Here is a 14,236-nt window from a genome sequence, read left to right on the forward strand (position 1 = left end):
CTGCACCTTAATATGTATTACTAAAACAACCGACTATCTCTGACTCGCACTCGAAGGGGAAGCACGGATTGTTTCCTTAAGGTGACATTCGGATGACGCATACAACAGCATTGCTATTGCAACTTTAATGCTACAGCATTGACGCGGACAACATCGTTTTCAATTTCCTTGAAAAATTGCGCGAAAAATACCTTGAAAAATTCCGCGAAAAATCGCATAACTGAGGACTTAGCCAAGGTGACAATCATTCGTAGAGAAGCGAAAAGAAACGCTGTCTCTATCGCACTAATATGGAAGAGTGATAGAGAGACAATAGCATTTTGTTTCGTTTTCTGCAAAACGATAGTCATCTTGTTTAGGCCACCTGCCGTGATTAAGACAGTAATGCAGCTGCAGTCGTTATCTGAATATGCGGCAACCGCAAAGCTGCTTCAGTAAAATGCATACGTCATGACTATACTCACATGTTAGCTGGAATATCTCGTTTCTATATCCGTGTTTATACGGGTTTGTCATAGGCCATAGATAGCCACCAATTAGTTTTACCATACATAGTCACTCGCCTTTACATACATATTTATAAGAGAATATGTATGAAAGGAAGCAGGAAGGTAAAAAATTAAGGAGCGGTAATTTAATTGTCGAACAACTTATTTCGAGCCGTATAAAGGCAAAGAAAAAATAATATATCGTGAAACTCCTTCTCCAAAATAGCATTTACTTAATAATTAATATATAGATATCATAAGAGATATCCACGAGATATCTCAATAAGTTGAGCAATTCCAATTTTTTAGGGTAAACATTATATAGTGCTCGACATGCCAATTTACCCATAGACGACACCTCACCTGTATTGATTATGTCTTAATTAAGTCTAAAGATGACATGTATTTTACTTGGACAGTGAGGCCGCTTTTAGACGTCCGGTGTTTTCGCCGGACATCGGACCGGTTTTGTATGTGGCTACCGATAGTAACACCCAAGAAAACAAGACATCATCGCTTAAACCGGACACTTATTCGGTGAAAACCACGGACGTATACAAGCGGCCTGACGAGCACTCGGACGTGCTACCTTACAACTAGTAAATTTTCATAGAAAAGGCGTTTGATTTACCGAAACGCGCTACCCATATGGATTACACAGAGCTAGAGGTAAATATATTGCCGCCCACAACACTTTTAGCTGCGCCCTGACTAATAAGGTTACGTAAAAGTTAAGGAATATCGATAATTACTGGGCGGTACTTCGCCCTCTATAGTCAGCCACTTTATTAATATTTCTTATGGTTGGAGAGCCGGCAGTAAAGTTTCGAACCAACGTGATACCGCGATGAGATGCACAATGGTTTCCCATAAAACTGATGCTAAGTCCGAATTTGATAGTCTGCCACGGCGGAACTAGCCGAAAGTACAAAAAAAATAGCCACTTCCGGTGCGAAAAAGGGGGGTTCATTTAACCCATCTGATACTGCAATAAAAGCTATGGCATCAGTTAGAAATTTACTGGTAGATACAGAAAAGCGAAATCTCGTATGTCAAGGTGTTTCGGCTGAAAGCGCCCTGGCAGACTTATATATTCCTAAAGAGAAGGTTCATATCTACCGACTGGAATTGGTTTCATGCTGGTATCAGATGGGTTAATTTAGGGGTCCCGATGGTCACCTTTGAGAGCGTATGCCATGCACTTCCGGCAGGAATCATACTGGCAGATTGCGCTTTCCTGTATCTACCAGTAAATTTCTAACTGATGCCATAGCTTTTATTGCAGTATCAGATGGGCTAAATGACCCCCCCTTTTTCGCACCGGAAGTGGCTATTTTTTTTGTACTTTCGGCTAGTTCCGCCGTGGCAGACTATCAAATTCGGACTTAGCATCAGTTTTATTGGAAACCATTGTGCATCTCATCGCGGTATCACGTTGGTTCGAAACTTTACTGCCGGCTCTTCTACCATTATGTAGATATTTTCAGTAATAATGCTTTTTATTGTAGCTGAATTCATGGTAATGTTTCTGTAAGTACTTAAAGTCTAGAGCTACCTACTGCCTTTTTTTTAACGATGTGGTAATGCTGTTACGCATACCGCCTGTGACCTAGAGAGGAGTCGGGGGTTATGTGGGACTCCCATCTCCCATTACTTTCTCTTAGCGAGAAAAGGGGGAGAAGTCCTATCCACTAAACCCACATCGGCTTTACCCGCATTGCCATATAGGAGACGTCATGGGATCGCGAACATTCTGCCATGACGCCCCCGAAGAGCTACCTACTACCTAACTTTAGGTCATTAAACAAGGTCATTTTATTCTGCGTGTCTATAGGAATAGACACGCAGTTTCACAGGAACAAACGGCGTGGGACCATCACGGTGTTTTGAGTTTGTTCGGGAAGAGGACTTTAAGGCATACACTCGTATTTTATTAGGAATTTTCTTTCCTTTACAGTACACGTGGTAGCGAAAAAATTTCCGAAAATGGGTAGCAACTTTCGAATAAGTAGTTAATCTCGCTTTCGTTGAAATAATGTGCGGAAATCGTTAAAGTTTAACTAGAACTTTATCATACCTTATATTTTGTCTGGTCGTGGCAGGAGTCGCATTAAGCTTCTGTTTTCTGTTTGCGTCACAACCTATGAAAAAGAAATAAAATAAGGTTAATAATTATTTTGTTGATTTATTTTGTCATAATAATAAGGTTAAGGTTATGGTTATGTTAAGGTTAGGTGGTCAATATACGCGATATAATCCGTTTTTCATAGTTTTAATTCATGAGTAACTATCGCGGTAACCGAAGACAATATTATTAAATAGGGTTATGATTTCTCCTGAACTATTTATGAATATATTATTCATCAATTCCCATAATGTCACGGCTTATGACTGAATTGAGTCCTTTAATGTGATAGGTACGTGATAATAATTTTATGTATACATATATTCGTGGCAAAACTTTTTGATAAGTTGCAACCTAGACTCCACATACAAGTAAAAAAAAAATGATCCGGCATGAACACTTAATTACACAGGTGGACGTGAAACCACAGAATAACTGATAGTGAAACCTCTTTTTAGGCGGTATCGGTAATTAAATTACGTAGGCAACAAATATACTTTTGTTCATCTTATTGAATGTAACTATAATAAAACAGCAATTTTAATTTTCTGTTATGAATGTAAATGGAATGTTCATTTACACGCAGCACAGTAAAGGTGAGACTTTATGAGTACTAACTGTCAACGGGCGAGTAGGCCGGCCCGAGTTGTCGGTCAGCAAACAATCAGCAAAAACGAGTATGTAAACACTTTGTATGAAGACTCTTAAATTTGTAAGCGTATAATAAAATGCAATCGTCATGCTTAAGAGGATGACGTCAGACCTAAGGGTCTGATCATAAAATACAATTGTGTAAGTAAATGAATATTTATTGCAAAAGTTTACGTAACTTCAGAGCAAATCGGGTAAACAGCCGCAAAGCGCGAAGTGCAATGACGTGAAACATGACTAATATCTAAATAGCACTGCGGAGTTTAAAGGAAAACGGAAAATGTAAATTCGTTCCCAAGAAAACGAGTCGTTTTAGGCAAAGTATTCCGACATTAGCGTTTTTGCTTGGGTAAAACAACATTATGGTCGTTGAAGCACGTGCACAATATTTATGCTGGCAAAATAAAGTCAAAGGAAATAAAGACGCGTAAAGGTACAGTCAGCATTTAAGTATACCATGAAAGGAAGGGCTGAAATAGTTACGCATGTTTTTCTCATCTGTTAGATAATGAATGTTTGGGATTTTTGATATCGCCTACAACGACAATAACGCTGCAGTGCTGTATAGAATATTGAGTGATGAAAATATTGACAATATAAAACTGTCCAAGGTAAGGTAAATATAACTATAAGGTAAATATTAACAGTAATGAAATTCAAATTAGGTAATTACTTTAAGGAATATTTCAAAGGCAATACCGAGCATTCAGTTTGAAAGTATAGGTAAGTAACTAATTTATAAAATCAAACTATCTACTACAATATATGTCGACAACGAGCTTAGAAGATCCCTACTGCCACTGCTACTGCATTGATATCGTAAGTATTATTGTTTAGTAAACAAGAATCTAAATCAGGCATCAAACCTTTCATTAGGAAAATGCGTGTCGTGATCTCATAGGTACTAGGAATGTCGCCCTCTAACTTTTTACACCGTGCGCTCAGCACATTGTAATTTGTTTGCAATCATTAGATCAAACAAACATTTTAATGTTTAGTAAACCTTTACGTATTGTCTTTTTTAAATTGTCTTTTGGGTCACCATTTAAGGTCACATCGGATGCATTCACGGGACTTCTTTGTCTGCAACTCCTACAAACCGAGACGCACATGTAAATACCTACATCTAGCTGAAAAAGAGCATACAGAATGCAATGCACTTTTGAAGCTTGTTTCTTGATTTTCTGGCAACTGCAGATGGAGTGGCAATTGGCATGATGTGCTGCATACGTAGTGGGTTGTTGCCTGGCCTTGAGAATGAGATTATACTCACGAATGAGGTTTTTTTTAAATTAATACAACTTTATGCCTTGAAAACAAAATGAAAGATATATTTGAGATATAAAAAGCCGTTGAAAGCAATATGTTAGAAATGTAATTAGTTTATTGGCATACCTCTTTTTAGTTTTATTATATTTCGAATTTCGAGAAGCTTGGGTGGTTTTTTTTTTTTCAATATAAAAATCATACGAACTAATGAAAACGATAATGAGATCATATTATGTTCATCTTCTTTCAGCATCCCTTTGAGACGTGATTGGGTCAATGACATAGTCGTGTGTTTTATTGAATTTGTCTAAGAAACAGGTAATATTTTTGATGATATTAATTGTATGTAAAAAAAAAGCAAAACGTGCAATTTTAGCGACTTTTATCTACTAGGCCCAATAATAAACAATTCTTTCAGTTACACATATCGAAGATTTGATTAAAATCGGTTTATCCGTTTAGAAATACATGATCAGAAATCACATTACAGTGCTACAAGCGATTGCGGCGATTTTATTCAGTTTTATGATGCAAATTCTGAGCATCCGCGTGTCCGACTCGGAACACCTCACAGATATAATGTCTCAAAGAGAAAGCTTCTAGGTACATAAAAAAATCGTAGTATTTTTATAAACTACAAACGTCAAATATCGGTTCACTGTACATCTTCCTTACCTTACCTTAACCCTTAAATGCATAATGATGTATATATGCATCGTATATTTGATGGTCCGTGGCTCAATATGCAGCTATCCAAAATATTATTCCCTCAATCTATACAACATGACACATCTATTTCAATTTATTAAAAAGTTATAGAAAAAATCATGCATTTAAGGGTTAACACGGACATTTAACTTACTAGTCTAAAATCCAACTTGCCGACTAATTTTAAATAATAAAGAGAGCCTTTCCAAGCGGGAGTATTATTATTTTTAAACATAGCATCATTATTATATTATTAGGAACTCACTGTTTACACATAAATTGTAGGTCAATTACTTAGGTAATAATAGATAGGTACTAAAACGGTATCCCGTGTTGGATTCTCCGCTATAATTTGACCACTAACCTAGTTCAAGTTTCCACTATTGATTTTCTCTAAAAATAGGTTTTGTGTAATACGTTTCATCGGATACAATCAAGATACAATAAATAGAAGTAGCATGGTTTTATTTCGCATCTATTACAGTATCTTCTGAATTTAGTTAATCGAAGTTGAAATCTGGTTCAGGTAAATGTAGGAAAGACCTACATCGGTCGAAAATAAACGTCCTCCTAGCCTAGTCGGTAGTGACCCTGCCTAAAGCCAAAAGCCAAAAAACGGCAAAAAATGACGTTTGTTGTATGGGAGCCCCACTTAAATATGTATTTTATTCTGTTATTAGTATTTGTAGTTATAGCGGTAACAGATTATCTGTGAAAATTTCAACTGTCTAGCTATCACGGTTCATAAGATACAGCCTGGTGATACACGGACAGACAGATAGACAGGCAGACAGCGGAGTCTTAGTAATAGGGTCCCGTTTTTACCCTTTGGGTGCGGAACCCTTGGCGAATGTCAACTTTCCTTAAAAATTTGCATGCATTACAATTCTCCCACAGCACTACATCCTATTTGACTTTAAAATTTCAGGTGAAAATCTGTTATCTTCAAACTTGGGTCACGTCTTGGGGTGATTAGTATTGAGGTCGCGATCGGCGATACAGGTTGTTCGGAATACGAGAGTGATACCATTCGATCCGTGCTTCGACAGTGCGTAACAGATCTACTCCGGAAAATTGAATTGGTTGTCAATGACTTTCTGTGTTTTTTTAACGTTGACTTATTTAATCCAAAGCTATACATCCGCGAATTATTGTTTTATTATATGTAACTAAATATACAAAACATAATAATATTAATAATGTTTTAAACCCGTTTTTTTGTAGTGCCTTTTAATTTACAGGCCTAAAAACTTTTTAAGAAGAATTAATAAAATAGAGACATCACTTTTAGTTTACATAATGCGCTAGCGTTTTAAAGTAATAATGCTCTTTTGAAAATACACCACACACGACACGACAAGACCACGAGTAACGGGACTAAGCACCACGACATTATCAACTTTACCTATTACACTTAAACTGTAAACCCGTGTTCGGCATTGTTCACAAAACGATTTATGCTAATTAAGGTGAAACCGTCGATAAGACTAAATACATAACGGGTTTAAAAATAAAAACAAAGAAACTGTATTTTTTTTGCTGTCATATTTTTTATACTGGTATTTTTACTGTCTTGTAAAATATTATTGGGGATTCTAATAGTTAGTTTTTGCTGATCAAAATAGGTCAAGCGGTATCGAATTATCGATTATTGTTATCAAAAATTATCATGTCTCTGGATGAGTTATCTTTGCGATTCTTTATCACTATAACTAGGTACATTTTCTAACAACGCTTCAATAGAAATTACTAGCACACATTGAATTCCAGTGTGATAAGTTATTATTACTACAAGTTATTACAAGTGAAACTACGAAGACGATATATAGATAAAGTAAACTGGGTCAAACAACAGAAAATACAAAGGACCTAAAGTAAAAGGGCCAACGGCATAGGAAATCTAATTAAAGTCGAGAGGCATGCGTTGATTCTTAATTACCTAGACAATTAAATCTCGGGTACTGAAGATGGGCAAAAAAAATACATAATTGTGATGTTACATGGATAAGACGTGAGTTAGGTGGAGGTCAAGCCATGACGACATCTTGATAGCTAAGATTAGCTATGAGTGCTATGACGCACCGCGGGCTCGGGTGTACTACGCGCGGTCACTACCCTGGAGGCAAACAAACAATCGCAGCTAGTTCCATCAAATGATAAGACTCTTTTTGTTGGTATCGCATTGCAAAAAAAATGTTATATACCTATATACATAACTGTCCATTTACGAAATACTATTTCACAAAGACGTCCCATTTACCATTTATAATCATTTAAATTTATGGTCATATTCGCATTGCGTATCATATTAGATGGCAGATATCACATTGTAATTTAATTTATAGATCGACTACGTATCAGATAACATTAATGTAAGTTTAAATAGTACTATTTTGCTCATCAAGGACCTATTTGACCCCGATTGTGTAAATGTTTCTGTACAGGTCAAAGGTGGGTAACTAGTTTCACGTGGATAAAACAATATTTACAACCTATTTAACAACTGCGGTTTATTCGACATTCTTTGGTATGCGAATTATCTGTTCCTGGTAGCCTTGATACTTATCCAAGTTCCGTTAGCGAAGATCAACCGGTTAACCTTTAGGATTCATTTAAATCTTTATAGTTCTGTTAATAAACATTCATAATATCATATAAATAGAAATAAGAATCTGAAGCGAATATAGTTTTATGTATGGGTGTTTAAAGTCTACCTTTAAAAAGACATTTAGGTATAAGGGTACCAATGCAAAGGTTCTCCTTTCAAAGTCTCCCACTTTATAAACTCGAGCGGATATTCTATACCTAATAGAAAGCAGTAACCATCTCAAAGCTGCGCTATTTTGTGGCTGCAAGTCGGTGCATTCTATAGAAAGGAACCGGCTCAGGCTTTCACAAGGCGGAACAGGGCTCTTTCTTACCTCCTGTCTCGTAGGGGCGATTCTATTGAGTGTCAGACATTAGGGCACGACCTCAGTGTGAAACGCGCTGCCGTTGCCAGCCACTTAAATATAATGCGGATTTTGGTGTTATTTAGAAAACGCGGTTGATTATTAATCAGGCATAAATAGTATGTATGTATGTATGTATAGACTCTTTATTGTACAAAACACAGAACATAAATATGGCACAAAAATAGGCAGTACAAAGGCGAACTTATCCTTTTAAGGGATTTCTTCCTAACCTTAACCTTACCCTTTGAGTAGATGTAGTTAATATTTTAATATTTAATATTTAAGAATGTCCCTATAATATTTGAGTAGATGAGAATTGATGAAGAACGGTAGACAAATATAGCACTGAGTACAATAGACTAGGAAAGTCAATAAATATACTATTCATACTAAACAATATAATATGCATAAAATTTTGATGTAATCGGTTACATGATCCTAATTATCAATGTCGGCCCCGTAGAGAATTTTGTTAGGGTCGAAAGTTTTAAATAATTTGAAGGTTGTCGTTGTAAACTTTGTCTTTAAAGAAGAGTATCTTGAGTTAAGTTCATTTATTTACTCGTTCATCAGATACTATGTATAAAAGATATAAGGTATAGCTCTACTGGCAATAGGAGCGTTTTAAGTTAATGGTAATTGGAATTTAGCTACAAAGTTTCCATTTGATTTGGATCTCTTTGATATCTTTAATGAAATACCAACCTAAATTATCAAAAGCCGTTAAACGACAGCGTTTAATGTGATCAAATGTTAATGGCGCCATCTGAAGTAAAATTCATGTCGTTTTCCCGCCGAGCCAAATTGAATCGCAGGACTAAAATCACTTTGCGATCGTTCCCTTTTTACGATGTGCAGAAACCCAGTTAAACCCAGTTTTATTTGTTTTCAAAGCGAGTTAGCCTGTTGTTTTTTAACAATTTCCGCCGGTTCACGTAATAGCGAAAAGCTGTGAAACTGTAGGTAATAGTTACGTATTTTATGGGTAAGAAAAATACCACACTAAAAGCGAAGGTACGTGATCTTTGTATTGTTCATTAATACTATGCAACGCAGCGTAAGCTTCTGTTACTGAGATTGTGTGTAGATTATAATTATAAGCGTTCGAAAAACTATGGTAAATCATGTTTTAAATTAAACGCTCATAAGCGTATTGTGTACCTACCACAATTCACAAAGCAAAGTGCTTCTAGAATATTAATAATGGTATGATTCCATGAATTTACTTGAATATTAATGAAATATATTTTAAAATATTTCGTGAGGTTATGGTTCGTTTGTTATCTGTTTATCAATTGCTGTGAGTGAAATGCTTAAATTAGTTAAAGTACGCTCAGGCAGAACCTCGCTCGTTCACAGACTTCACAGTAGATTCCAATAAGTACCTGCTCTCGAGTTGCAAATTTTTTTCAGAACTATCAAAAGCACCTTTGGGATTATTCATTCTTTCTTCTTTTAATAGCAATGTTTGACGTGGTGATCACATAGGGATAGAGAGCAGAAACCTTTTTGTCATTCCTAAGAAGAGCAAATATTTCCCAAAACTTAAAATTTTAGCTTATCCAACTTAGATTGCCAATACTTTACTAATTTCGCACAATAGTCGCTAACAATTTATCAATAATACTGTACTTACTGTAAAAGAGGTGCCTAAGTGACAATTTGCATCGCGTTTCTAATATTGAAATATGCAGGAACATGTCTGTTTCACACAAATCAACGCACATATTTAGCATTGTTATTACCAGCAGCATTTGTCAACTGGTTTTATGAATATTCCGTTTCGTAACTTACTACGGTTTTTGTTTAAGAAACACTCTTTGACTCGTCAGAAACATCGTTAAGAAGAAACATGAAATATTAACTAGGTTCTTTGTCTTCAAAATTGTAAAACTTGGTAAGAAAATGGCTATTTTACAATATAAAAGACTCGTCTTGTTGACTGTCATAAACTTATCTGGAGATAAAGGTATTCCGGCGAGAGAGTTCATTGTCCAAAAAGGAATGTAAATTAACCTAGGAAAATATGAATACTGCGTTAGCAAAATATGATGATACTTATCGAGAATAACCACACTCGGATATCAAAAATGGACATGATCGTAGAATTACCGGCCCAATTGGAGATATTTTTAAATGTCGATTATGCCTCTCCTAATGACATTACAAGCTTACTTAAATACGTTTGCTTACACAAATCGCCATTTGCACGACGTAATAAGTAATATAAGTATGTAAACGAGCGTGCGTGCACATTCCGTTTCGTTACATAGTCATGACATGACATTAGGAAATTTAATTACTAAAACCATAATGAACTATTGCGTCGTGATTCAATGAATAACGGTTTGTTTTTAGTTTTTTTGAAAAACATCATCCTCGCCTGCTCGACCTTCGATAACACGAATCTCGAGTTAGATGTTAAAGAGTTTTGGTCTTGTTTTAAATGTTTTAATGAAGTTGTATCGGTTTTATACTATTAAGAAGTTTAATCTACTTACCTATATCTTTACCCCTAGTGTAAATTTCATTCGACAGCGTGACGTGACGTATGCGTTTGCGTTAAGTGTCATTTTGTATGGAATTTTGAGTTTTCAATACGCACTGGCGCACTGTTCAAAATCCCATACAAAATGAGACTTAATGCAAACGCGTACGTCCGTCACGCTTATGTAATGAAATGTCCACTAGGGGTACACATATAGGTAAGTAGATTAGGGTGTTCTGTTCGCGGTGGTTTGAGTCGCGGAAGTTTTGTATTAAAAACTAGAGGGTGAAAAAGATAGGGCAAAATAATTCATGTTTTTGTTTTAGGCATATAGATTAATTTATTTTGTAGGTTATCGTTGTGTGTGCAGAGAATCGTCAAGCTATCTAAGCTTGACGGTTACCACCAAAGTTCAACCTCTTAGTTAAATAAATTACGATTGAAATCACGTATTTAAGTCATACCTACTCGACATGTTTTGATTGTTTTGAACTTCTATGGATTCTCATGCTCAAGCAAATCAAGTAGCGATATTGTTGTGTCCATGGAAACCGCAACGTATATTACGCAGGTATCGGATGCCAAGTGAAAACGAACTTTCGTTGGATTTATCAAATGCCTGTGGTTAATTGTTCAACCAGAAGAAAATATCTACAACATTATTATAAACATTGCTTATTAAACTACTTATATTTCGAGTTAACAAAATAACTATCATACTTTTCCTTCATGAATGTATTGAATCACAAATATATTTATGTTAATTAATATTCTGACATATTTTATTGACATAAAATACAGTGTGGAAAAGGTTTTAAGGCACCCTCCAGGGCCCATTATTTTTTTCCACACCGTATCTCGTATAAACCATATATTTCTTGCTCGAAATAATGTTTACTTTTGTACCAAGTTCACAGTGAAGCCACGTTGCTTAATAACCTTTTTACTTTTAAGGCCCATTGAACAAGGTAATAAACCATTAGGGCGTCTATTTAACTGGGTAACTCTAAAAGTCGTTTAAGTAAAAACAACACATCAAAGCAGATAATGGTGTGAGAGTTTAGCCCGCTTTCACAATCCGGAACTAATCGGGACTGAATGAATGGATGAACCTTGAGCAAAGTTCAGTGCTCCCGTCCCGTAGAGATAATACAGGTGTATGTACATGTACGATTAGTTTATGAAGCGGCAACTGCTTGATATACAAGTCAACGACCATGGCTAAGTTTACAAAATTAAAGCTCTGTAAGTTTTTATAAAAAGTTGGTCGTCGCGTAGGTACCTTAGAAAACACAAAACCTATATAATGGCGGCGTGTCGAACATACCTATCGGTTGGGCAAACCGGAGCTTAATTGTCTTGCTTTATCTTCAAGACTTGTAGAATAAGGTGTCCTGAAACGGCAATCCGGTGGGAATCGAGTTCTATTGACGCCAGTCATTGAGGAAGTAGAAATATTAATCGGCGCCAGAGAGAAGGCCAAAGACATGAAAGTTTAACCTAAACACTAATCATTGTTCTGTAATTTTATTTGTGAAATTAAAGTAGCAAGGCAGCACTAACCATTTAGAATTTCATCTACCTATCAAGTTTAGTATTAACAAAGAGAATATTATATAGGATAGAGGGTTACTGTCATAGTTAATTTTGTAATCACAGTAAAACATTATACTGCCATCTATCGACAAACGATTAAAACTAAAAATGAAAATGTATAAAAATACCAAAAAATGTATATAAATGGATAAATGATTTTTTTATTAGTATTTATTATTTTTATATGTTTTTGACCCATGTTCTTTCACTGATATGTGTTGAAATTGTAAAATAACAAGAGAAACCGTCAACGCCATCCAAGGCCAAATGTGTAGAGCCATCTATACGAGAATAATTTTTTCTTGATTTCCAAGGCACGTTTTTTCCTTAGGCTTTATTTATCTTGTACGGAGTTACATAGTTCTTTGGTATAATTAAAAACCTAAACAAGTGAATTGGTTAATTAAAACTAGTTACCTAATATTTATACGAGTATATTTTTTTAGCAAATGGAAATTCCTACTTGTAACGAAGGTTCCAGAAGGTTACCAAACAATACCCAGTATAAGCAATTAGTAAGTATAAAAAGAAATTAATTTGTTTGCCAACACGCCGTGCGTCATCACGATATTCAAGATTGTTGGACAAAGTCAGGATATGATGGTCGTTTTTTGTCTACGTGACAGCGTGATAAAATGATGTGCGTCACTCTATATCCCGCGGTTTTAAAAATTGATAGCTAGTAATTTTATCACGTGGATAAAGCGATCCATAATACGCCTGCAGATATTATGTAAGTAGGTAAATAAATAGGTAACATTGTTATTTGCTCCAATTTATTATTATTCAACACCTGTTCAACCACTTGATTACACAAAGCTACCAAATTTACATTATTATTATAAAAAAATATTTTCTTGAGGAATGGCAAAATAATCGTGGAAAAAGGTATATAGGTATATTCAGAGTACAGAGTATGATTTACTGGGCAAATCGCACAATAAGTATATGGCAATAATATTATAAATAATAGCAGAATATTTCCATGAATGTATATAACATAGATAGAAGTGTACCCGACAGTTTAAAAGTAGGCATGTCACAGTCGAATTATTTTATAGAGATAGGTATATTTCTATTTGTTAAGCTATAAGACGCGTGATCTGAGGGCCGTCTGCGAAAACCGAAATTCGCAAATTGCGGGGATCTCTCTCTATTACTCCAATGAAGGCGTAATAAGATAGACAGAGAAAGATGCCCGCAATTAGAGAACTTCGATTTCCGCGGTTATAGCCCTGATCCGCTACTTTTGACGCTGATTGTACTTGGTACTACCATAAAATCAGGTAACTATATCAGATGAAATATTGAAGGCTATTTACCTACGAACGAGTCATACATAATTAACCCTTACGAGATTTTACCCACACAACAACATTAATTATTTCTATGAAACCCAAAGGTTGGCTCTTAGTCTAACCGGTAAAGGTAACTAACTATACATATACACATATACATTGTGCCAACAGATTCTATCTAATGTATTTAAATATAAAACATTAATGACTGTTTGGTAATTACTACTTTTGTTTACCTTATGCCTAGAATATAAAAAACTACCTATAGTTATTGTTTAATCCTTCAAGTATTGAAATCATTTATTATTTATAAGCTTTGCTTAGTTTGGCATAATGTGAGTAGCCAATCTGACAATCTTTACTCGTTACACGCTAATCTAAGAAAGTTAAACATATTAAACATACGAAAATGACAGATGCGAACAAAAGTCACATAATAATTTCTATACAATACATTTCTTAATGAATTAATGAATAAATAAATGAATATTTATTTGTATCAAACAAGCGTATATAATATAATATACAGGTGTTGCATTTTTGTTTTTTGGACGATCGCGATCCTTGTTTTGCCTTGACCAGCGTACAAATATTGTTTTTATACTAACTATAAATTGTAAATAATGGAAATGTACAATATCCTATAAACCTAAACTTAC

At 35.2% G+C, this 14,236-nt stretch overlaps 1 protein-coding gene across 2 annotated transcripts in view; it reads right to left on the bottom strand.

Annotated features, from left to right (window-relative positions):
• The window catches only part of LOC134755758 (uncharacterized), a 61,679-nt gene that overhangs the window by 16,183 nt on the left and 31,260 nt on the right, over window positions 1–14,236 (bottom strand). For both annotated transcript variants that reach the window (XM_063692333.1, XM_063692332.1), the window contains exon 2: window positions 2,566–2,629. The gene's annotated coding sequence lies outside the window, so the exon portion shown is untranslated. The remainder of the gene's footprint in view (window positions 1–2,565; window positions 2,630–14,236) is intronic.

Source organism: Cydia strobilella, chromosome 3 (genome assembly GCF_947568885.1).
Source record: "Cydia strobilella chromosome 3, ilCydStro3.1, whole genome shotgun sequence".
NCBI lineage: Eukaryota > Metazoa > Arthropoda > Insecta > Lepidoptera > Tortricidae > Cydia > Cydia strobilella.